At 43.0% G+C, this 24,099-nt stretch overlaps 1 protein-coding gene across 1 annotated transcript in view; it reads left to right on the top strand.

Annotated features, from left to right (window-relative positions):
- Positions 1-20,467: 20,467 nt before the first annotated feature.
- Positions 20,468-24,099, top strand: part of LOC126425223 (uncharacterized) — a 132,921-nt gene continuing 129,289 nt past the window's right edge. The window contains exon 1 of the mRNA XM_050088181.1: positions 20,468-20,512. The gene's annotated coding sequence lies outside the window, so the exon portion shown is untranslated. The remainder of the gene's footprint in view (positions 20,513-24,099) is intronic.

The raw sequence follows: 24,099 nt of genomic DNA, 5'->3' as shown, positions 1-24,099 counted from the left end.
GCACAATTTACTTGTGAGGGAATAACGGTCCAGCGCAAATGCACCTCCATACACAATCTTCTCAAATTTCCACTTGATCAGGAAAGCCGCCCGTCTTACGATCGCGATCTCAATTGAACGTCATTTGACAATGAGCGAAGTATCAGAAATACACCCTACTGTAGGCGGTGGCTCTGGAAACGGAAATGTCTGTACCTGCTTTATGACTGGACATACCGTTCCCTTTGCTGTCCCAGTACTCCAAGTCAAATCCATACCTTCCCTACAACAGCGCATAGTCATCTCCTTTCCACAAACACATACTTCATAAACCTGATGCTCAAATACGTACATATCATGCTCCCACCACTACTACTAATTATAATACTTCGTCAATAAACCATTGCCTACGATACGAAATAATACTGACCCAAAATCAACAATGCGTGTGCATCTCCCTTATGTTCTTCTTGTGAGTCCTACCACCGTGTCATAGAAAGAGAGATGTAATCGACCAGATGTTAAAGAAAAGCAAACATTATCGCTAATATAAGGCAATGTGCAGCAACAAGAAAAATAAATCAGTAGTAAAACTGGCTTAACAGAGTAATACAAAGTGAAATTCAGTAGCACTATGGCTGGCAAACAGCAGCAGCAAATGCAATAACTTATACCTAAACATGACAAAGCTCAAGCAGAAAAAATATTACAGTAAAAATGGCCATGTTTAATACCTATGTCACATCTTAACACTAGAGTGATGCATCACGAGAACTTCCTCTAGCAGGCAAATTACCAAATTGTAAAAAAATTATTTATGCAATTCCTGTGAAGGGAAATGTCTATTTATGTTCCCTCGTTTTCTTGGAAGTAGATCATAAAATTATTATTTACTGGATCTGTAGACACCAAATATTTATATTAGTACATCTACAAAATTTTATTTTAACCAATGCTGCAGTGCAGCTAGAAACTAGATATTAAACAAAACAGGCAAAGCAAGGCGTGAAACGTCATTCACTAGACATATGTGTGTGCATCTGGCATGTGGAGGATATGTTTGCCTGTTCTCCAGACATGGGAGGGACCTTAGTTGCCTTGTAGATTATATGGATGATTTGGAGTATGTTAGACCAGCGAGAGCGGTATTCGCGAGTGGAAATATGATTTTTCATGTGTTTGTTTCTAGTTAGTCAGTGGTCTTGAGCACAATCCACGCAGCTAAAGTTTCGTGTTTGTAGAGAAATGATTTCGAGTATATATCCCAAGACTTGTGTTGCATTAGCGACCGGTAGCATGCTGCCTAGTGCTTGATATCCAGAAGTATTGCGAAAATAGGATAGTATTATGGCTAAAATACCTGTGTTCCTGTAATCCACGAGTCTGGAGATGTGCGTAGAAAAGCGACAGGCAAGGAAGTAGAGACAGTAAAGCGTTTGTGTCGAGGGGAGCGATCCGGAATTTATAGATGAGTTCTGAGAGCGACTTCGGCCCGCTGATGTAAAAGGGGTTATTTTGTATGGTGGGCGATATGAACTGTATGTTCACTAGATCGACACGGTACTCGGTGATATATTGCTGGGATGGTGATTGGTTTCACGCTCCAATATTCTGGCGAGTCTCTTATGTATTTGATGATCTGTAGACAACTTTGTGAGGTTTAGTTGTCAGTGCGAAATGGTTATCTGTGTAAAGTACTGTAGAAAGAAAGAAAAGGTAGATAGAAAGAAAAGGCTGCCTCTACTTCCCTGGGACTGGGGAGCATCGTGACATATAGCCGGTGTGAGTGTAGGCGTACGATAATTTTTTCGGGTGCTGAACAGATAAGTGCACTGCTTGTGTAGAATGTGTATATATTGTATTGTAAAGTTAGTGTGACTTACAATATGTAAAATGTGTTTATATTGCATTGTAAAGTTACTGTGGTTTATGTTATGGCCTGACTAGAGAGGCTGACTGTTGTCCTATCGTGAGTGACGTATACAGTCAGCATATTGATAACCATTAATGTATGAGAGAGAGTTTTTATGTGGAAAATTATATGCGCTATAGATACTGTGAAGCACAGTCACCAAAAAGATTCATTACCTGTACATTGATTGGTGTCACACTGTGGCACCAATGGTAATATTTAAGTGTAGTTACACTGGTAAATATCTTGTGAGCTTCCAACATTCTCGTGGGTCTTGTATGTATTTGATAATCTGCAGACAACTTTGCGAGTTTAACTATCAATGCAATTTAGCGATATGTGTAAAATAGGCGCTGAAAGTCCGAGAAAGCACAGGTGGATGGTGCTTCGATACCGGTGGCATGAGTAATCGGCGGGTAAATTCGATAAGACCCAATCAGAATTCTGGATTCATTGACATCGTTTGTGCTGGGATATAGGAGCTCTATATAGCGTAGGGAACGTTTGCGTAAGTTGAAATCTGGAAGGGTAAAACGTTAGGAACGCTGGGATGAGTGCATTCGATGTTATTCTCGTAAACAGGTTCTGTTAGAGTAGGATTTTCCGTGCATACAAGCTGAGACATCTAGAATGCGAGCGTTAACTATTTCTGGAACACTATGCAGTTCCCGAGAGGTCGAGTTGGCTCTTATTTTTTTTACAAAGACATTTGATGTAAGAATAATATTGAGAAAGTTTTAGATGGCGAGTCACTACGCAGACGTTTCGCGGCGAGGCGAGAGCCATGCTGGGGTGGGTACACACGGCTGAAGGCAGTTCGTATGTTCCATTAGATGGAAGCAGCCTGTGCTATTCTGCCATCTGCGATAAAGACGTGTGCTGTCCAGAGGTATCTCGCGTGTGGGGGCTGCGCCTTGGAATTCTGTGACGTCGGTATAGCGCAAACTGTACAGACGCAACTTTCACCTGCGCCGGCGCGCACAGCACAGCTCGGAGCATCTGCTCTCTGTACGTAAGTCTTCCCTCCCATCCGATCGCGTCATCATTTGGATAGGAATTTCTCTTGTGTCAAGTATGAAAAGGGATGTATCTGCATCATGCCTGTAGGCAGCTGTGTGTGGTTCGACAGCTGACGGCCGCGTCACTTGACACGGCTCCAGTGCGCTCCAGTGGACAGGGGTGATGTCTGCATACAATGGTTGCGTGTCTGTTGCATTATTTTTCGAGCAGGTCTGTAGGCTGTGCTATGCGCTATTTCGACAGTTTACGAGTACTGAGCGTGTCTACGCATCACTGTGCTGCATTATTTAGGAGGAGTCTGGATGTCTCTACTTAAATTATTTGGGTAAATTAGGAGTTGTTTGCGTGTCTGGAGAGCGTTATTTAGGAGTAGTTTACAGATCTGTGGGCTGTGTGGCGTGACCCAAAGCATGTGTGTTGCATCAGTGTGACAAGTATATGCAATAGGTAAATAAAATGTTCGAAAATAAATAGGGTGCACTCCTTCTATACTCTGCCCAGCAGCCCAGCGCAGCCTGAGTCATTTTCCCACCATTTTCGCCCTTACAGATCACCGTCTCGGATTAGGTCTTAGGAGGGATGGCAGTACCCTCTGGTGGCTGTAATGTGTACTAGGTCAGTTGGACACTAAATCTCATGGTGGTGACACTGCCTGCCAAATAAAGACTTGTGTTCAGAGCAGTTTTCTGGCCATTTCACCCCACCATCTTGGATGACGTCATGTCTGTGCACGTTTGTACAAGTTAGTACTCGTTAGCCCGCCAACATGGGTCGGCAAGTGGACGTGGCAGTCGCTTGAATACCGTGGTGGAGAGTTTAACTATTTCCTTCTGAGTCCAGGTGGGCGTGGCATTTGCGAAAATTCATTCAAAGTTTAATGGAGGTAGGCTAAGTGAGCTATTTTCCCGCGATTTTCTTTGCTTGGTAGAGATCACAACAGTGTGATGCATTATCCTATTGGAATTCAATCTTGGTGCCAATTCTTAGGAGGAGGTGGCAGTCTTATGAATTAGGTTACTAGAAGTGACCTATCTTCCTGCAATTTTCTTAGGTTGGTTGCGAAACCCCAAGTGACCTTTGTTTACGTCAAAAATTCAAATTTGGTGCCAGTTCTTAGGATGAATTGGCGCTCGGTTGACTTAGGTTAGTGGGGGTATCCAAAGTGAGATATGTTTCAGCGATTTTCTTTTTTTAGTAGAGATAAGAGGGGTGTGGTGCATTATCCTTTTGGAAATCAAACTTGGTGCCAGTTCATAGGAGGATGTGGTGGTCAGGCGACTTAGGTTAGTGGAGGTAGCCCAAGGGGCCTTTCTTCCCTCCATTTTCTTTGTTTAGTAGAGATAACCTACGTGTGGTGCATTATCTTGTTGGAATTTGAACTTTGCGCCATTTTTCTGGGGGAGGGGGGCATGGCACTTTCCCACCAAAATTCAAACTTCACGCCATCTTGAATGACGTCATCGCCGCCATCTTGGATACATCTGGCAACAATGCAGACTGGACTCATAAGCTCTTTGTCCCAATACTTATGGTAATCTGAGGGAAAGTTTGTTAGAGGAATTAAAAGATGTGGCGAGTGAAGTCCACCCAATAATTAGTATAGAAATCAACAATGTAATTGTAGCATGTGTCACCAACACAGGCAGCGTAACGAGTGTGTTGAGGGAAGATGTGTTTAACTGCTGTAGTGTAACAAAGCCATGGCCAACATTGCCATTACAGAAGACTACAGTGAGATGAGAAGTTTCAGGAAAGGGAATAGAAGTGAAGTCGCAAGTGTAGGTAGATTTTGTGTGCCAGTCAAAGAGGTTTAGCACTTTGTTTATGATTGTGTCATCATTAACTGTTGAAGGAATATTGGGAGCAAGTTTTTTGAATCAATATAAAGCAGTTGTTAACATGCGAAATGGGTTAATGGCGTTAAGTCGAGGTTCGGAAGAAGTTATAATGAAATTCGATGATTGTTTGTGTGCTAATGAAGATGTACACTTAGCACTATGTCTCGTAGTAAAGTCCGATAGACACGAACAGGTTATGGGGTTGAATCAAGGGAAAACTGAAATTCAGAAATGTTTTGATGAAGAGATTAGTGAGAAAATCTGGCACATATGAGGGACCACGGTCTACGATGATTTACGAAAAATTTTGTACATGAACAAGAGTGTGTTTAAACAGGATGCAGGTGGGATAAGGAATTTTGTATATAGATTTAAGGTCAAGCGTCATAAACAGTTTAGAGCCCAAGTATACCCGATGCCTGTCGTATACAAACAAAGAGTAGAGGCATAAATCGAAAGTATGCTGCAACAAGGCATTATAGAACCAGCATCCAGTCCATACAACAGCCCCTTAGTCTGTGTTGAGAAAAAGGATGGTTCTATCAGACTAGTTTTGGACGCAAGGAGACTCAATAAAATAATAGAGGCAGAGACAGATCGGCCACTGACGCTCGATGAACTGTTACGAAGGTTCCATGCGATAAGATTACTTAGCTCAGTAGATCTGAGGATGAGTTTTTGGCAGGTGGAGTTAGACAGGGGGTGCAGGAAATACACGGCGTTCCTGTGTTACGGGAAATTATATCAGTTTCGGAAACTACCACTTGGATTAAATGTGTCATCCGCAGTATTTATTGGAGCATTAGACACCGTCATTCCTGATGAAATAAAAGATAAAGTGACGCTGTATGTAGATGATGTCCTTATAGCAGAGAAGAATTGGCAAGATCGCAATAGAACATTAAGTACATTGCTCGATGCATTACAGAGACATTGAATAACCGTGAATTTAGGAAAGTCCGAATTTGGACGGAAAGAAATCGAGTTTCTAGGTCACATTGTGACGCCAGAGGGAATAAGGCCGAACCCAGACAAACTCGAAGCAATCTGATATGTTCCTGTACCGAGAACGAAGCGCCAGTTACGTGGTTATTTAGGGTTAATCAATTTTTACAGGAGGTTCATTAAGATTGAGGGTGCGGCGACACTCAGACCATGTCAACTAACTGGGAAGAAAACTGTATGGAATTGGGATCCTACAGCGCATTAAAGAGGGCACTGTTATCGGTACTTCTTCTCGGGCATCCAGACCTAGGGAAAGAATTTTGCATGGCCACGGACAGTTCCCGTAGTGGACTTGGTGTGACATTGTTCCAAGAGCGAGAGCGTGGAGAAGAGGTATTACAACAACCAATTGCTTTTGCGAGCCGACTGCTTAGCAAAGCTGAGAGAAACTACACGGTAACTGAGCTTGAAGCTTTGGCAATAGTATAGGGTTTTAGTAAGTTTCGCTACCATTTGTATGGGAGGCAAACTAAAATCTATACTGACCACAAGTCACTACAGTTTTTGATGTCAGCCAAACTCAATCATAGAAGACTCACCAGGTGGGCACTATATTTACAGGAGTTTCAGTTCACAGTTATGTATATTCCTGGACCACAGAATATTATGGCAGATGCATTGTCGAGAAGCCCGGTGGGCCATGGTCAATGCTTTGACGAGGTGCTAAATGAGAACAGGTATAACATACTGTATATGCAGGGCGTGCCGTTCGAGAAATACGTAGGATCGGCACTCAAGAATGTGGCGAAAGAAGAAGATAAAGACGCGACATGGAGAAAGGTGAAGGACAAAGTTTGAGCAAAGTTAGATATCAGTATAGCACGTTTCTATACGATCCAGAACGGGATCCTTTTCTTCAGGAGGAATCCGATTACACAGGACTGGGTGTTATGTATACTGGATGAAACTGTCAACAAGCTGAACTGGTACACACATTTAAGTTTTGGTCATTATAGGGCAAGGAAATGCTGTAGGAAGTTAAGAGAATCCGTTTACTTCATTAGTATGGAAAGGAGGATAAAGAACGTGCCGAGCAGTTGCAAATTGTGTCAGAAGGCAAAATCATTAACTATCTAGTGCAAAGCACCGTTTTTTCCAATAGTGCCAGGCAGGTTGAGGGAACTTGGAGCAACAGATTTGTTTGGCCAAGGCAGTACAAGAATATAGGTATGCTTTCGTGGCAGTGGAATTGGTTTCAAAGTACGTAAGTTTTGCCCCATTGAAACGTGCAACGGGAAGGACAGTAGCAGCAGCAATAGTTAACAATTTTCTGAGAGAAGTAGTAACAGTAGAAAAGTCCATAGCGGACAATGGTCCACAATATAGATCCAGACTATGGCTAACCACAATGAAGAGAAGGATAAGACCAGTATTCATATCCAGATACCATGCCTCAAGTAACCCGAGTGGTCGGGTTGTAAAGCAACTAGGAAAGTTGAGTACGATCTATTGCCATAGGCAACAAAGAAGCTGGAGTGTTTTTCTTAAGGATTTCCAGAACATCCTCAATGAGCTACCACATGGAGCAACTGGATCGAATCAGGGAGCTGGTAGATTTCCCGCCAACAGGGAAACACAGGCCCACCGAAATTGTTAAGGCTGCAATAGAGCCGGCTAAGAACAGTCAGGAGAAGCAGAAAGGGATGGTTCGCAAGATCAGATTGGCAGTAGGAGACAAGAGCCTAATAAAATCTCATCTTATCAAAGAAGCACAAACTAACAAATTCTTTACTATGTACAGTGGACCGTTCAGAGTAAGGCGGATAGTTCATGAAAAAGCTGTACTGGCAGAAACAATCAGAGGAAAATGTTCGCATCGGCTTCATCACATCAAACTGGAAAAATTAAGGATAAATAGAAAGCAGGCAAGTTATGGTAGCTAGTGAGTGCATTTATTTTTGCTGTTGTGCGTAACGCTGTGTAGCGTCGAACCGAACATAAGAATTTGCAGGTGGGACGTCAGGAAGTATGATGGAATAGACTGGTCGAATGAGTCAGGAACAGGAGTCGATAAAGTGGTGTACACAAGAAATTTTTGTCATATAAATAATGATTAAGGAGAAACGACGAGACGAGCAGTAGCGGTTAACGATGGTGAATAAAGAGAGAGACGACGTGACGAATAGTAGTGCATAAGGATGGTGAATAAAAGGAAATTCGACGCGATGAAACAGGGGTGAATAAAGGTGAATAGAGGTGAGTAATGTAGAGAGGTTCTAAGCGCTACAGTCTGGAACCGCGCGACCGCTACGGCGCAGGTTCGAATCCTGCCTCGGGTATGGATGTGTGTGATGTCCTTAGGTTAGTTAGGTTTAAGTAGTTCTAAGTTCTAGGGGACTGATGAGCACAGCAGTTAAGTCCCATACTGCTCATAGCCATTTGAACCATTTTTAGATGTATGTAACAGAGAGGCCTGTGTATACTACATTTGAGATTGATGCGAATGGCGAAGGAGGACCAAGAAATGACGGAGCAATGGATGGACGGAAGGCCGAGTACGAATGAAGAGATGAGGGTAGCTGCACAACGCGAAGAACATAAAGGGAGTATAAGACCTAAATCATAAATATTGTGGAATACTGACGTGAGATAGAGACTAGAGAGGAAACTTACCTATTACGTGAGTGATAATTAGTTATACCATAACGTTTGCAATCTTGCAAGATAGTATTTTTTTATGTTGAAGCGTGATACCAGTAGAACTATCAAAACAATACAAAGAATGTGTGCCGCTACTTTGCAGAATGAATAACTGCTATTTTTTTTGTTGTTGTTCTTAAATTAAAGGTAAATAATGTGTGCCGTTACTTTGCAGGATGAGTAGTTGGTGTGGTTTTGTTCTTTGATAAAATGTCGCTAATCTGAGCTGTTGTTTAGCGGAATAAATAATTAATAAATTGGATGCAGATGTTAGACGACCCAGAATAATACCAGAGTGAAAGGATGTAATTGGATGCTGAAATGCTATCTACAAGACAACTCCATGGATTATATGGTTGAGTATGATGAAGTGAAGGTATGGTATGGTAACGTGAGTGTAACTGTTAGCATACTTCTAGACCGATTCTGCTGGTGTGTTAGTGCGCTGAATGAGAAGGACGATGTGGTGTTAGTTGAACGTGTGCTGTAGACTAGTGTGATCTATGAGCCAAAGACTTCCAAGACACGCACTCCTACAAAGAAAATGAAACCTATCTACCCTAGAATATTGTTATATGTTAGGCATAATCGTACTTTGGGAACATGTTTCTATTTTTGAAAGGATGTCATTAATCATACGTTTCAGATGTTGTATCTTTTTTAGGGGAGTATTTGACTATTGTCACATGTTTAAGTCATAATTGTGCTTTAGAAATGTTTTTGAGATGAACTTAGTTTAGTACATGATGTTATGTGTCTGGCAGAAGTGTTATAGAGGTATTTTTTAGAATGAAATGTATAATGTGTAAAGAAGTAGCACTTGGTTCTGTCAAAGGCACAAAAGTGCACTGTAGATTATAGATTCAGTACCATTCGTTTCAAAATACTTATTGTGACAGGATTTTGTAACAGTTTACTTCTTGATATTATGTGATAGGCGCTTATGAGCTACAGAAATATTTCTTATTTTTTTCTGAGAACACTTTCTTGTTTTGTGATGAGGTACAACATGTACTGTCATCAGCACTAGAGTGGAGTGTACTTAGTTAAGGAGTAAAAGTATTGCTGTTATGAAAGATTAGAGAGGAAAGTAGCCCGCTAAAGTATTGTGTGTTCATGTTGCATTTGTACAGGATTTTGTGTTTAAATAATTAAGAGCTAAGGTGAAACAAGTGTCGCAGCACTGAAGGATGCGAGCGGCTCAAAATGGTTCAGATGGCTCTGAGCACTATGCGACTTAACTTCTGAGGTCATCAGTCGCCTAGAGCTTAGAACTACTTAAACCTAACTAACCTAAGGACAACACACACATCCATGCCCGAGGCAGGATTCGAACCTGCGACCGCAGCGGTCGCTCGGCTCCAGACTGTAGCGCCTAGAACCGCACGGCCACGCCGGCCGGCGATGCGAGCGGCACGGGCCGGTAGACGTGGGGGACACGGCAGGCCGAGGTCACGTGGGCAAGGCAGAGGCGGGCGCGGCTGCAGCTCACTCCGCGCGCTCGCTGCGGCCCGGGGCAACCCACCGCACCCACCTGCCACTGCTCCATTCGTGAGCCGCGCCACCCCCACAGCTGGAGAGAGAATCCCTTGAAAGCAGGAGCGGGCGGCCGTCCTGCTCTCTGGCGGCGAGAGAGCCGAATGAACGACCCGAGGCACCACTAAGAACGACTGTAATCTTGTTTGACCAGTCGTGTTGTCTCACGGCTCCTCTCTCTATCTAAGAACGTGTCATCGAGTCAGAGAAGTGAAAGACTGGTGAATCCACACTCCGTGTGACAGAAAATGTTTTGTCTTTTAGCAGACAGGACAATTGTTTTGATTTCGCTCGACCACTGAACTATGGGATTCATATTCTCTTGAAAGTGACGCGTTAACTGTACCTTGTCAAAGGCAGGAGTGACACTTTGTATAGCTATAGAGGACAGTTGTTTGGTTATCAATTATTATCTCATTGAAGAACATTAAACGGAAGGAACTAGAGTTGATGCTTCGCAATGTCTTTGGGTTTATGTAAACAAAGGTTGTCGGCAGGCAGATTTAAAGTGGAATAACAATTATGCTATAACCGAAAGGACAGTACCACGGATTGTAGGAGTTGCCGTGTTGAATCATCGAGAAAGGAACCATTTGTGGGTAGCCAGCTTTTTCTGGAATGTGATATAAAAATGACATTGACATTTGCATTTGTTGTAGGTGATATTTCTCTAATTGGTGCGTGAATTAGTGCCGATTTGATAGAACTAAAGACTTTTAATTACACCATGAACTGAAAGGACAGAACTGTGGATAGTGGCAGTTTTAATACCATTTCTGGACCACCAGATTCTTTGGAAATGTAATCTACAGATGACTTTCACATTTGCATTTAATGTGAGATACGGTTCTCTGGTTAGTGCGTCGCTAAATGCCGATTTGAGTAAGCTAAAGACTTTCATTCGGGTAACCATGGAAGATCTTTGAGACTGAGACAGTTTTTCTAGGAAACCCTTCAGCAACTTTTTGAACCTTACAATATAACAGAGTGAAATAATTCTGCGTGACTCGCAAGACAGGGAGTGATGTATTTCTACTGGTATACTGTGATTTGTTTTTCTTTTTTTCATGAAGAAACAACAGGTTTATTTGTACTTCATTAACAAACGTGTTTAGAGTAGTTAGTATGTCTTTCTGATGTGGGTTACCAAATTCATATATCTTGTTTATTAGAATGTTTGGTACGAATTTTGCTCTAATTGTTGGCCACTGTGGTAACCTAAACGTAACGCCTCTTGTTAGACTGATAAGTAGGATTGTCATCCTTATAATTGGCAACAGAACAATGAGTAGTTGGATAGTAAATGCAAGCACTTGTCGCTGATTATTAGCCATATGTATTGATCAAAGTTGATGGACTGACTGGCTCAGCAGTAGGCATTTATTATTTTTTTTCTTTTAGTGGTATATATTTCAACTTGTAAACTAGGAAAAGGTTGAGGTCACAGTCAAGTAGTGGTTGTAGCTGCATAAACGATTAACGTTACTGACAAACCTACAAAGCTGAATTTGTGTGTGATATGGTTAGGTTTTGTACATGGATTTATAATTGTATGACGTATGACATGATGTCTTAGCTGGTCTATATTATGTAACTAGGATGTAACTCGTGGTATATTTCATTATTTTTCCCCTTTAATTTTGGTATTCGGACATTGCTTTTAGCGTAATTGTGTGGAGATTAGTACTCTAGATGTAAATAGTGTACTTTATTTTTTCTTTCTTTCGTTGTTTTGTTTTGTAATTGGACATTGCTGTAAGGGTAACTATGTAAAGATTAGTACCCAGTATTTCATGTATGTCAGATTACTCACTTTGTGTTTTGACTGTAAGCTATTTAGAATTTCATGACTGCAATTGGTCATTTTTATGTTATTTGTTATGGGATTAGTAGAGTTTGAATTACTCCACAAACTACTGGAGATCCTGGTAACTTATCATAGTTTATCTCACTGCTCTTACAATTTGTGTGATGTGATGTTTTATTAGTCATTTGAATTAGTGCAAATTTATATGTGTACATTTCAGCGGATTGTGGAGAGTACAATAATTCAATACCTGTGTCATAATTTGGTAGAACTGATGAGTAATGGAATTTAATCATCTGTTTGGGATCACCAGGGGCTAGGGTCTCCCCCTGGCTATGATCACGTGCTAGGTTTAACCAAATAAAGATTTTTTAAAAAAGTGTTCAGGACTACCCTCTCATTGCAAGGATAGTACCGTGCCATTTATTTTCTACGTGGGTTGCCAGTGGTGGAAGGGTGCAGCACTGCCCGACATAGAAAAGATGTACAACAACATATTGCATTGTTCTTGTCAGAACAGCGATGTTTGTATAATAACACCATTATATTTACTACACCGAAGCCGGATAGCAATGTGGGAAAGAAGGGCAATTTCTATGTTTAATTATTCAGATATGCACTTCCTTAAAATAGATCCCTGAATCCAATTTGGTAATGTTTGTGAATTGAATGAGTGGCTGGTCGTCTGCTGACCACAGATAGTGAAGGTGGATTATATAATCATCTTTGAAACGGTTGTCTGGTCACCTTTGGCTGAACCAAAGAGAGGAAGTATACCAGAGCAGCAGAGGGCCTGGAATGCGGCTGACCAACACGGTGGCAAGGTGCTCCCCCACGTCTGCGGAAGCGCGGAATGACCGGATGGACGGGCGAGTTTCGGCACTTTGTCGCTGGTTCCTGAGGTGTGAAGACGTGCTTCGTGTGTGCTCCAGGACAACAAACTTAAATGAAAACGGTATGTATGTGGAATATTTAAGTGTAGATAAACTAATAATTTCTCTTTTCAGAAACTTTTGCTGGGAGGCTCATATAAATTGTTCGGAAAAAGATAGGCAGGTAAAAAAAATTCATGGGGGACATAGAATTCTTCGGAAGTGACAAAGAAACCACGTGTTGTAATTATAAGACGAAATGCTAGCGTGTGGTAGTATTAAGATGAAATACTTGCGTGTGTAAATCTAAGTTGAAAATAATTAAGATTTCCGTGTGCAGAACTTGAATTAGAGACAAGCACTTCCACGTGGTGAGTACAGTGCGAGTCTCAACCTGTCTACGAGACAACGAAAAAAATCACAAGTGCTTGTCCTAGCATTCAGTTCAGGATCCGTATGTGAGGTAAATAGGACACCAAAACTTCCATTATGAGATACATTAGTGTGACGCCAGCTTGATATTCAGATAGCGGCCGAGCGGTTCTAGGCGCTTCAGTCTGGAACCGCGCGACCGCTGCGGTCGCAGGTTCGAATCCTGCCTCGGGCATGGATGTGTGTGATGTCCTTAGGTTAGTTAGGTTTACGTAGTTCTAAGTTCTAGGGGACTGATGACCTTAGAAGTTAAGTCCCGTAGTACTCAGAGCCATTTGAACCATTTGATACTCACATACTCTGAGAGTGAATTAATGTGAGTCAGCCATGAACCCGGCAACACCATGTGGGCTGCATTGCACTGGCAGATATGCATAAATCGTCCAGAGATTGTGGTAGGAAAATTATCGCGTGCGTCAGTGACGTGTGAATCTGGGATGACTATTGTTTGACGGGGGAAAGCAGAACGAGTACATAACCAAACATTTTGTTTTTGTGATGTGTTTTATACTGGCAGTGTGGTTTATTTTGTGTATTTAACCTGTGTGATTTGCATCAGACAGTAGCGAATTAGTTTCATATATGGTAGCTCAAGCATGATTTTTCCTAGTACAGCACGAAAGTCAGTAAATTCGTTATGTTGTTAATGAATGAGGTTAAGAGAGTGTGGGAGAGAATGAAGTAGCGAAAGGTTAATTACCAATCCAGAAAGTGTACAGCAGCAATAGACAGAAAGATTACGAGACCACAGAATAGTAAAACGCTTATGTTATGTCATGCCCACTGGGTGGAGAATCCCTTGTTTAACTGTTTTGTTTAAGTGTAATGCAAGAAATTTTGCAACATTAACGTGAAATAATTTATTGTAATAAAAGAGGAGAAATATGAGACAAATAATGGCCTTCATTGTTCAGTTGTGGATAGCCATTTTGTTGAGGTATTTTACCATAACCTCCATTTTCTTGCTGGGATGTCCAAGCTTTGATTAAAATATATGCCAGAGTAAGGAAATGTGGTGTTGCCAGGGTGGAGTGAGTCCATCAGAAATGTGCACAATCTATTAGTCAGATGCGTTGTCCATTCCGTTGCGTTAAGAAGGGCGAGAGTAAATTGTAGCTTAACTGGCAGGCACTAGGGCTCATATTTCAAGCATAGTTGCAGTAGGTGTGATAAATCGTGAAAATATTTCTGATGAACGAATAATAATTTCACTCGCTTGGCAGAGCACTCACCTGGTAGGCCTGACACCAGATGCCACAGAACGGGGTGGGAACCTCCCGACGTGATGAGAGGAAAGTGCGTGCCGGCTGTTGCTCGTCTCGAGGTGAGTGCCCCCGGAGTTGTGACCCTGTACCTGCCTGATGGAGTGTTGTCGTGTTGTCTGTGTGATTGCCAACAGTAATTGTAGTAGTATTCAAAGGAACTACCGAATATGAGACACCGTCACGAAAGTTTGTAAAATGATCTGAAAGTCAGTTTTCTATTACTCATTGTACCACAACTGCCTTAATTTAATTGCATATTCCTTGCTAGAAATAAGTACCACATTTGAAGATGACCGTCTCTGCAGTGCTCATTCGCGAGTCCACGTTACCTCTGGGTCCAGATTTCTAACACAGCAGCTGATCAGTCCAAGTCGCACGCGTCTGTAAGTTTGCAGCACTGGGAGACAAAGACTGAACGAAACATTGCTCCTCTCACATCCTGCAATCCCACAGTGGCCCGCCCCTGAGGTAAGCAGTCAATTTTACTTAGATAACCGACGTCAGTTTAAATTAAACTTACCTTAAGAGGCAGTCATTTGGAGACAAGACAGATAGAGAAAAGTAAGCAAATTGTTTATTATTTCAGGCCTAAGAGACGTAAGTGCTGAAACAGTTATCGCACAGTGAGACAGGTCGGTGAGTGCTTTCGTGGAGAAACGTTGGCGGGCGCCCCCTGAACAGTTATCGTACCCGGGCACGCACCTCTTCGTCCGAAGGAAATCGACGGCGTCGAAGTGCACGTGCCTCTGGCGCCGTGTTGCAGGAAGTCACTGACCGGCGGTCTCTCTCAGGGCCGTCATGACTCTCCGGCAGCTGGCACGCCTGTTGTTTCGACTACACTGCGGAAGTTTCGCTGGAAAGCGCCGGCAGATCCTCCGTGTGGCGCCGACCTCTTATTTCTGGCGCCGTGAAGGGACACATTTGTGGCCGTCGATTACATCTACATCTACATACATACTCCGCAATCCACCATACGGTGCGTGGCGGAGGGTTCCTCGTACCACAGCTAGCATCTTCTCTCCCAGTTCCACTCCCAAACAGAATGAGGGAAAAATGACTGCCTATATGTCTCTGTACGAGCCCTAATCTCTCTTATCTTATCTTTGTGGTCTTTCCGCGAAATGTAAGATGGCGGCAGTAAAATTGTACTGTAGTCAGCCTCAAATGCTGGTTCTCTAAATTTCCTCAGTAGCGATTCACGAAAAGAACGCCTCCTTTTCTCTAGAGACTCCCATCCGAGTTCCTGAAGCATTCCTGTGACACTCCCGTGATGGTCAAACCTACCAGTAACAAATGTAGCAGCCTGCCGCTGAATTGCTTCTATGTCCTCCCTCAATCCGACCTGACAGGGATCCCAAACGCTCGATCAGTACTCAAGAATAGGTTGCACCAGCGTTCTATAAGCGGTCTCCTTTACAGATGAACCACATCTTCCCAAAATTCTACCAATGAACCGAAGACGACCATCCGCCTTCCCCACAACTGCCATTACATGCTTGTCCCACTTCATATCGCTCTGCAATGTTACGCCCAAATAATTAATCGACATGACTGTGACAAGCGCTACACTACTAATGGAGTATTCAAGCATTACAGGATTCTTTTTCCTATTCATCTGTATTAATTTTCATTTTCTATATTTAGTGTTAGCTGCCATTCTTTATACCAATCACAAATCCTGTCCAAGTCATCTTGTATCCTCCTACAATCACTCAACGACGACACCTTCCCGTACACCACAGCATCATCAGCAAACAGCCGAACATTTCTATCCACCCTATCCTAAACATCATTTATGTGGATAGAAGAGAATAGCGGACCTACCACACTTCCCTGGGGCACTCCAGATGATACCCTCACCTCCAATGAACACTGACCATCGAGGACAACGTACTGGGTTCTATTAGCTAAGAAGTCTTCGAGCCACTCACATACTTGGGAACCAATCCCATATGCTCGTACCTTAGTTAGGAGTCTGCAGTGGGGCACCGAGTCAAACGCTGTCCGGAAGTCAAGGAATATGGCATCCGTCTGATATACTTCCCTTCATCCACGTTTCGCAAGATATCATGCGACGGAGGGGCGCATGCTCGGCACAGCCGTGATCGCGTAGGGAACCGCGAACATTTTGAGTTGTCTCACAGTGGGATACGTGTTTAAACACTTATGGCGTTCACTATTGAAATAATAAACAGTTTAACTACTTTTTTCATCCTTCTCGTTTGCATTATGTAACTCTTTCTGCAAGTATTTTTCGTTTTTTACTGAGCAGGAAAACTACACTCTTAAAAAATTCTGAACGTTAGTTGACGTATTTTCATTCTGGTGTTAGTTACTGTATGCTTATTATTAGAACAGCGGGTAACTGACCCGGCCGCAGTTGGGCGACGACCGACATGAAGTGTTGTGAGGCGCACGTGGGAACACGCGCTAAGCGCCTGCCTCGGAGCTCTGCCGGCGCACGTGCTGGTTCACAGGGCGGCAGCTGAGAGGCGGCTGGACGTTCTCTCTTCCTCCGTGCGACGTCGTGCGTTCACGTGCGGCTTCACCCCTCTGCGAAACGTAGCGTTGACGTGTGTTTGGTAACGAGCCAACTGAGATACGAAACAGTGTGAAATGGCCTTATCGAATGTACTGAAGTATTTTACTGATCTGGCTAACAGTAAAGAATCCACAAATAATACAAATTTAGTGAAATGACAACAAAACCGACGTCGCCTGAATCTCTAGATATGAACATGTTTTTTGATTCTCCAAGAAAGGAATATAAATGAAAACGGAAATTTACGGAATGCCACAATTTTGACAAAAAGTTATTGCACGGAACAGTGCTTAGACGTCACGACCGACGGGACTATCAGACGACTAGAAAAACACAAGGTGATCTCCGAGAAACAGATTATTTTGGCTCAGAGACCTACGTTCCTTGTATTCTCCGCTCATTTGGTTTTTGATTCATAAAAATATAACGGAGAACGAAATGTTTTAATGGGGTGCAGAGACACTGCAGCTGCAAGAACCAAGTTTTGTGAACAATGCACTTATTGCAACCTGTGCACAATAACCTTGTAGTATGCTTCGAATAAAACTTGGCTTTCACAGAACCATACCAGCAAATAAAATTATGCAGTTTCAACGGAATTAGTGGCCTGAAAGTACATACAGTCAATTTTCTATAGTGTATATCGCCGATTCGGGTGATCATTGAATGGCGAAGAGTCAATAAGAACAGCAAATTAAAAAAAAAGATTTGGGAGATAGGGAATATTCTCGGTAGTAAAACGTCAGCGGCGGCGGCGGCGGCGGCAAACAAACACACACGCGCTGTCGCGCACAGAGTCTGCGGTAAATACGAGTAAAATACTTTCGTGCGTCACGCGATACAGTAGTCATGTCTCAGATGTTAGCAAAATTAATTTCATAGTTATATTAGAACAAGTAAGCCCTCCGTCACAAATATTAAGTCAAAATTGACCTGGTTTCGACGCTACTATGAGCGTAGTCTTCAGAAATAAACTAACTGGTCTAAAACATATTAGGTATATAATACATTAATAAAATTAAAGTTTGTACTGACTGGAAAAAGATGCAGTAGTTACAAGTCACATATTAAAAAAAGATCTAAGCCGGAAAGGCGACCCTTGTTCACTCAGGTACGAGCAGCCCTTAGCGGCTCGCCAGCTCACTTGCAACTATTCATGACGTCGCCTCTCCGGCTTAGATCTTTTTTAATATGTGACTTGTAAGTACTGCTTCTTTTTCCAGTCACTACAAACTTTAATTTCATTAATGTATTATATACCTAATATGTTTTAGAACAGTTAGTCTAATTCTGAAGACGACGCTCATAGTAGCGTCGAAACCTGGTCAATTTTGACTTAATATTTGTGACCGAGGGCTTATATGTTCTAATATAATTCTGACACGGCCACTGAACCTTAGCAGCTATGTTCAAAGTTTTAATTTCATAGTTTTCCTAATAACTTTCTCGTTGGAAGTTTCTAGAATGTCCGACAGAACGAAAATTGGTTACACAGGCGGAACAGTTTCACACGTCTTACGGTATTTCATTTTTCTTTCGTTCTTTTTTTGTCTCGGGCTACTTTTATATATATAAATATAAACCTTCAGGATGTTCATGTATTTTTTTTACAGTCCAAATAGGTTAGTTGTTCCGTTTCAGCAACAGTTTGAAGTAAAATAAAAAATACTTTTTTTTCCAAAATTTCTTGTTACGGTCATTTTCTTCTTTTTTTCGTAGCAGCTGGCAGTAATTGTCTTTTAGAAACTATTGCATCACATTCTAGACTAAAAACAGAGATGACCATTTTTTTAAATTTTTACTAACATTGGAAATTGTTACTAACTGGAAATGGTGAAGAAAGGTAACATCACCTCGATATGCCTTGCCTACTTCCGTGGTCAAAGTATTTCATACACACCCGAGGTGAACAACTGCAGTGCTTCATTTGTTTTGTGTTTCGCAGTATCGTAGATAATGTCCCGCGAGACGTTAGATTTTATGAATGTTTAATATTTTAAATTTAATATTTTTTTGTGTATCTAAAATTTAAAAACCTCTCTCACATCGGCCTGATTTAGCTTCACTGATCAGGATAGTAAAAACATGCGTATGTTAAGGGAATTTTCATTCACAAAGCAGGCTTATCACATTCACACAGTTCAGTACTGTTCTGTCCTGATTAAATTGAGCTTAACTTAAATTCCATAAGGCAGTGAAGCAATTTCGAAGTCTCGGTGCGACGAAAATTGTCAGTCGATCTGTTGGAAACATTTGTAATGATTATTAACTTTTGGTGATCATATGGGGAAGACCGGAGATCTGCTGGTAAGACCGTGTTAGCCTATTTATTTGAAGTAACTGGGTATCTTGAGTGTTGTGTCTAAACAAGACAGCCTTGACACAATGAGAGGTAGCCGAAAGGCACGCGCTTAAACTCACGCAGGCTGGCGTGAGGTCTGAAACAGGATACGTAATGAATGCTATAAAGAAAAGTACGTAGCTTCTGGAATACTTAACTTTAATCCACATTTGTAGAACATCGCTCTTGATGATACATTGATAGAATCTCAATATCAATTGAATACGGCGCCTTGCTAGGTCGTAGCAAATGTAGCTGAAGGCTATGCTAACTATCGTCTCGGCAATTGAGAGCGTATTTGTCAGTGAACCCCTTCTGGCAAAGTCGGCTGTACAACTGGGGCGAGTGCTAGTACGTCTCTCTAGACCTGCCGTGTGGTGGCGCTCGGTCTGCGATCACTGACAGTGGCGACACGCGGGTCCGACGTATACTAACGGACCGCGGCCGATTTAAAGGCTACCACCTAGCAAGTGTGGTGTCTGGCGGTGACACCACATTGAGCATACAAAACGACAGGTTCGTCCAGTGTAAATCAGACGTTCCCCACTGATCCCGTGCAACACAGCGTAGTAAGCAGACACTGTCAATAATAATCAGTTAAATAATACGCGAACACACTTACTTTAGTTTAGTTCATGTATTAAATTCCTTCTCATACAGAATCTCATCAAGATGGCGACTAGCTCAACAATACATACATATACATCCTCCGTCTTTCACGACTAATCGGCAAGTATTCCTTCATTCTTTTCATAAGAGAAAACATAGATAGCAGAGAAGCTATTCCATGGAGTAAATGGGTGCTGCAAGGAATAATTGGGCTTGAAACTACTTTGCATTGATAATCGGTAAGATAAGAAGAGATATTTCGAGATATGTACTGAGTTATATAATTTATAAAATTTCTGAAAATATCGCGGAGACACCGCTGCAAGAGACATTAGAAATGGTTTATACTTCAACTTATTCTCGCACTTCTTTATTAATGCAAAACCTTCACTGTGTTGTGTAATTCATCCTTTCCAAACCAAATTACAGATTTCCCCGCACCGAGAAACCTGTCGCCCTTGGCAGTGGTTCGCCTCTGCCTCCCTGGGGCCGACCTTGCTGAAGGCAAGACCTGAGGACAGGGACAGCGCTCTGCCGTGGCGTGGCGCCAGCTGGCGTGACGTCGTAGCGGCTGTGGCGTGTTGCGCAAGAGGAAGCGGGCTCAGCGCATGCGCGGTGCGCTGCGGTGACGCGGCCTCGGCCTCGGCCGGGGTCTTACTGCGCACGTGATGCCCCCGCCGCGCCGACGCTGAGGAAACCGGATTCTCCGCAAACGTAAGTTCGCTGCGCTGAGCGACGTGTTTACGTCCTTCCTACCTGCTTTTCCATTGTGTGTACATCGTGGAATCTACATCCACAGTCTGCAAATTACTGTCGAGCGCATGGCGAAGCGTACTTCCCGTTGTAACAGCTATTAGGGCTTCTTCCTGTTCAATACGCGAATGCAGCACAGGAAGATTAAACGATCGAAAGCCTATGTGCGCCCCGTAACTAATCGACTCTCGTCGTCGTGGAAAATGTAGCGCACTGAGGTGACAGACGTCATCGGATAGCGATGTACACAAATAGAGACGGCGTTGGTGTCGCGTACACAATGTTTAAAAGGGCACTGCATTGGCGGAGCTGTCTTTTGTGCTCAGGTGATCCGCGTGGAAAGGTTTCCGACGTTATCGCCAGGGATTAACAGACATTGAACGTAGCTGCAGCCAGTCACATTCGACATTCCGTGTCGGAAATCGACGGGGAGCTCTGTATTCTGAGTGTAAAGAGTGTGCCGAGAACAGCATATTTGAGAATTTCAGGCATTACCTGTCACCACGGCAACTCAGTGGGCGACGGCCTTCACTTAATTCCCGATAGCAGCGGCTTTCGAGTAGAGTTGTCAATGCTAACAGTCAATAAGACTGCGTCAAGTAATCGCAAAAATCGATGTGCAACTTACGAAGAATGTACCCGTTAGGGCAGTGCGGCGAAATTTGGCGACAATGGGCTACGGTAGCAGACGAACGACACGGGTGCCTTTACTAGCGGCACAGCCTCTGCTGAGCTCGTGTGCATGTCGCGTGAATCCTAGACAACTGGAAAACCGCGGCCAGGTCGATTTCAGTCGATAAGAGCTGACGGCAGCGTTCGAGAGCGGCGCAGACCCCACAAAGCTGTGCACCCAAGTAGCCCAGCGAGGCACAGTCGTGTGGGACGTGCTTACATGGGATGGGCCACTGAAATTGTCACTCGCTGCAAATGGTTATGTTCGGCTACTTGGAGGCCACTTGCAGCCATTCGTTAAGCTCTCAAACAGCGATGCTATTTTTATGGATGAAAATGCGCCATGTCACCAGGCTACAATAGTTCCCTACAATAGTTTGAAGGGCGTTCTGTATAACTGGAGCGAATGATTTGGCTGTCCAGATCGCCCGAGATAAATATCATCGAATGTTTTTGCGAAGTAATCGACAGGTCAGTTCCTCTTGGACAAAATCCTGCACCGAGGACGCTCGCATTATGGGAGGCAACGCGGCTCACTCTTTCTCCCCACGTGAAGTGCTGCGTTACACCCAGAAACTGAGGCCTCAGACGATAGTAGCAGCTATCCCACGACTTTGCAATAAACAGGTTCAAGTGAGGAATACGGAAAATGTGTAAGTAGGCTGCCACGGGGTATTTTGCGTCGTTTCAAGCGTCTGAAAGTTTACCTTATTTCAGCATTCCAATTCACGTTGTCCTTTTAGGCTGTGAAAAATCCGTTAGTGGTCTTATTCGGTTTGGATTCCATCCACTTGAGTAATACTCTCGGGTGGGTTGCGCAAGTGGTCTGTAATCGGTCTCATTTTTAGGCTGATTCCATTTTCCTAGTATTCTACCAACGAACTGCGGTACACCACCTGCTTTAATTATACAACTCAGGGAATATAATATCCCCAGAAATTTTTGCACCCAGGCACTTGTACGAGTTGGTCGTTTCCAGCTGTGACCCATTTATGTTGTAATCATAGTTCACTATGTTTTCTTCTCATTTCGTGAAGTGCAAAGTTTTACGTTTCTGAAAATCTACAGCAAGTTGCCAATTGTTTTACCACTTTGAAATGTTATCCAGATCTCACTGAACATTTACGCAACTTTTTTCTAGACAGTAATTTATTGTACATTACTGCATCATCTGCTAGCTATTAATGTTGGCAACGGCCTTGCCACAGTAGTCATACCGTCTCCCGTCAGATCACCGAAGTTAAGCCTTGTCGGGCTGGGCTATCACTCGGATTGGTGACCATACAGTTTGCCAAGCGCCGTGGATAAGCAGTATGCACTCAGCCCTTGTGAGGCAAACTGAGAAGCTACTTCATTGTGAAGCGGCAGCTCCGGTCTCTTAAACTGACATACGGCCGGGAAAGCGGTGTGCTCACCACATATCCAGTGATACCTGTGTCTGAGGAGGACACGGCGGCCGGTCGGTCCCGTTGGGCCTTCATGGCCTGTTCGGACGTAGTTTAGTTATTTTTTTAGTTTGTACTGTTAATATTGACTGTAACATTGTTAGTATACGGCGTGAACAGGAAGGGACCAACCTCCGACCACAAAAAAGGTTCAAATGGCTCTGAACACTATGGGACTTAACTTCTGAGGTCATCAGTCCCCTAGAGCTTAGAACTACTTAAACCTAACTAACCTAAGGACATCACACACATCCATGCCCGAGGCAGGATTCGAACCTGCGACCGTAGTGGTCGCGCGGTTCCAGACTGAAGCGCCTAGAACCGCTCGGCCACAACGGCCGGCTCCTCTCACCACAGATGTAAGTTGGGCAACCTTGGCATGGTGCCAATGTATGTCGTTGGCATTCGACGTGAATATTTCTGTATTAGCAATTATCAGAAGCGTGCTCCATTAAGGATACGCGCTGGGCACGCTATACTGCCTACGTGCAAAGCCTAGGTCTGGGAATATGTTTCTTATAAATCTGTAACCAGTACTTAGATCTCATGGCCACATTAATTGGAGTAAACGAAGAAAGCCCTAGTGTAAACACACCTGTTCTACATCTACATGGATACTCTGCAAATCACATTTAAGTGCCTGGCGGAGGGTTCATCGAACCACCTTCACAATTCTCTATTATTCTAATCTCGTATAGCGCGCGGAAACAATGAACACCTATATCTGATTTCCATTATTATATCGTGGTGATCGTTCTTCCATTTGTAGGTCAGTGTCAACAAAATATTTTTGCATTCAGAGAAGAAAGTTGGTGACTGGAATTTCGTGAGAAGATTCCTTCGCAACGGAAAACGCCTTTCTTTTAATGATGTCCAGCCGAAATCCTGTATCATTTCTGTGACACTCTCTCCCATTTGTCGTGATAATTCAAAACGCACTGCCTTTCATTGAACATTTTCGATGTACTCCGTCAGTCCTATCTGGTAAGGATCCCACACCGTGCAACAGTATTCTAAAAGAGGACGGACAAGCGTCGTGTAGGCAGTCTCCATAGTAGGTCTATTACATTTTCCAAGTGTCCTGCCAATAAAATCACTTTGGTTAGTCTTCCCTACAACATTTTCTATGTGTTCCTTCCAACGTAAGTTTTTGTAATTGTAATACCTAGGTATTTAGTTGAATTTACGGCTTTTAGATTATACAGATTTATCGTGTAACCGAAGTTTAACGAGTTCCTTTTAGCACTCATGTGGATGACCTCACACTTTTCGTTATTTAAGGCCAACTGCCACTTTTTGCACCATTCAGACATCTTTTCTAAATCCTTTTGCAGTTTTTTTTGATCTTCTGATGACGTTATTAGTCGATAAACGACGGCGTCATCTGCAAACAACCGAAGACGGCTGCTCAGGTTGTCTCCCAGATCGTTT

This window comes from Schistocerca serialis, chromosome 10 (assembly GCF_023864345.2).
Source record: "Schistocerca serialis cubense isolate TAMUIC-IGC-003099 chromosome 10, iqSchSeri2.2, whole genome shotgun sequence".
Lineage (NCBI taxonomy): Eukaryota > Metazoa > Arthropoda > Insecta > Orthoptera > Acrididae > Schistocerca > Schistocerca serialis.
The sequence above is the reverse complement of the archived record's forward strand: the minus strand, read 5'-3'. Positions and strand labels throughout refer to the sequence as shown.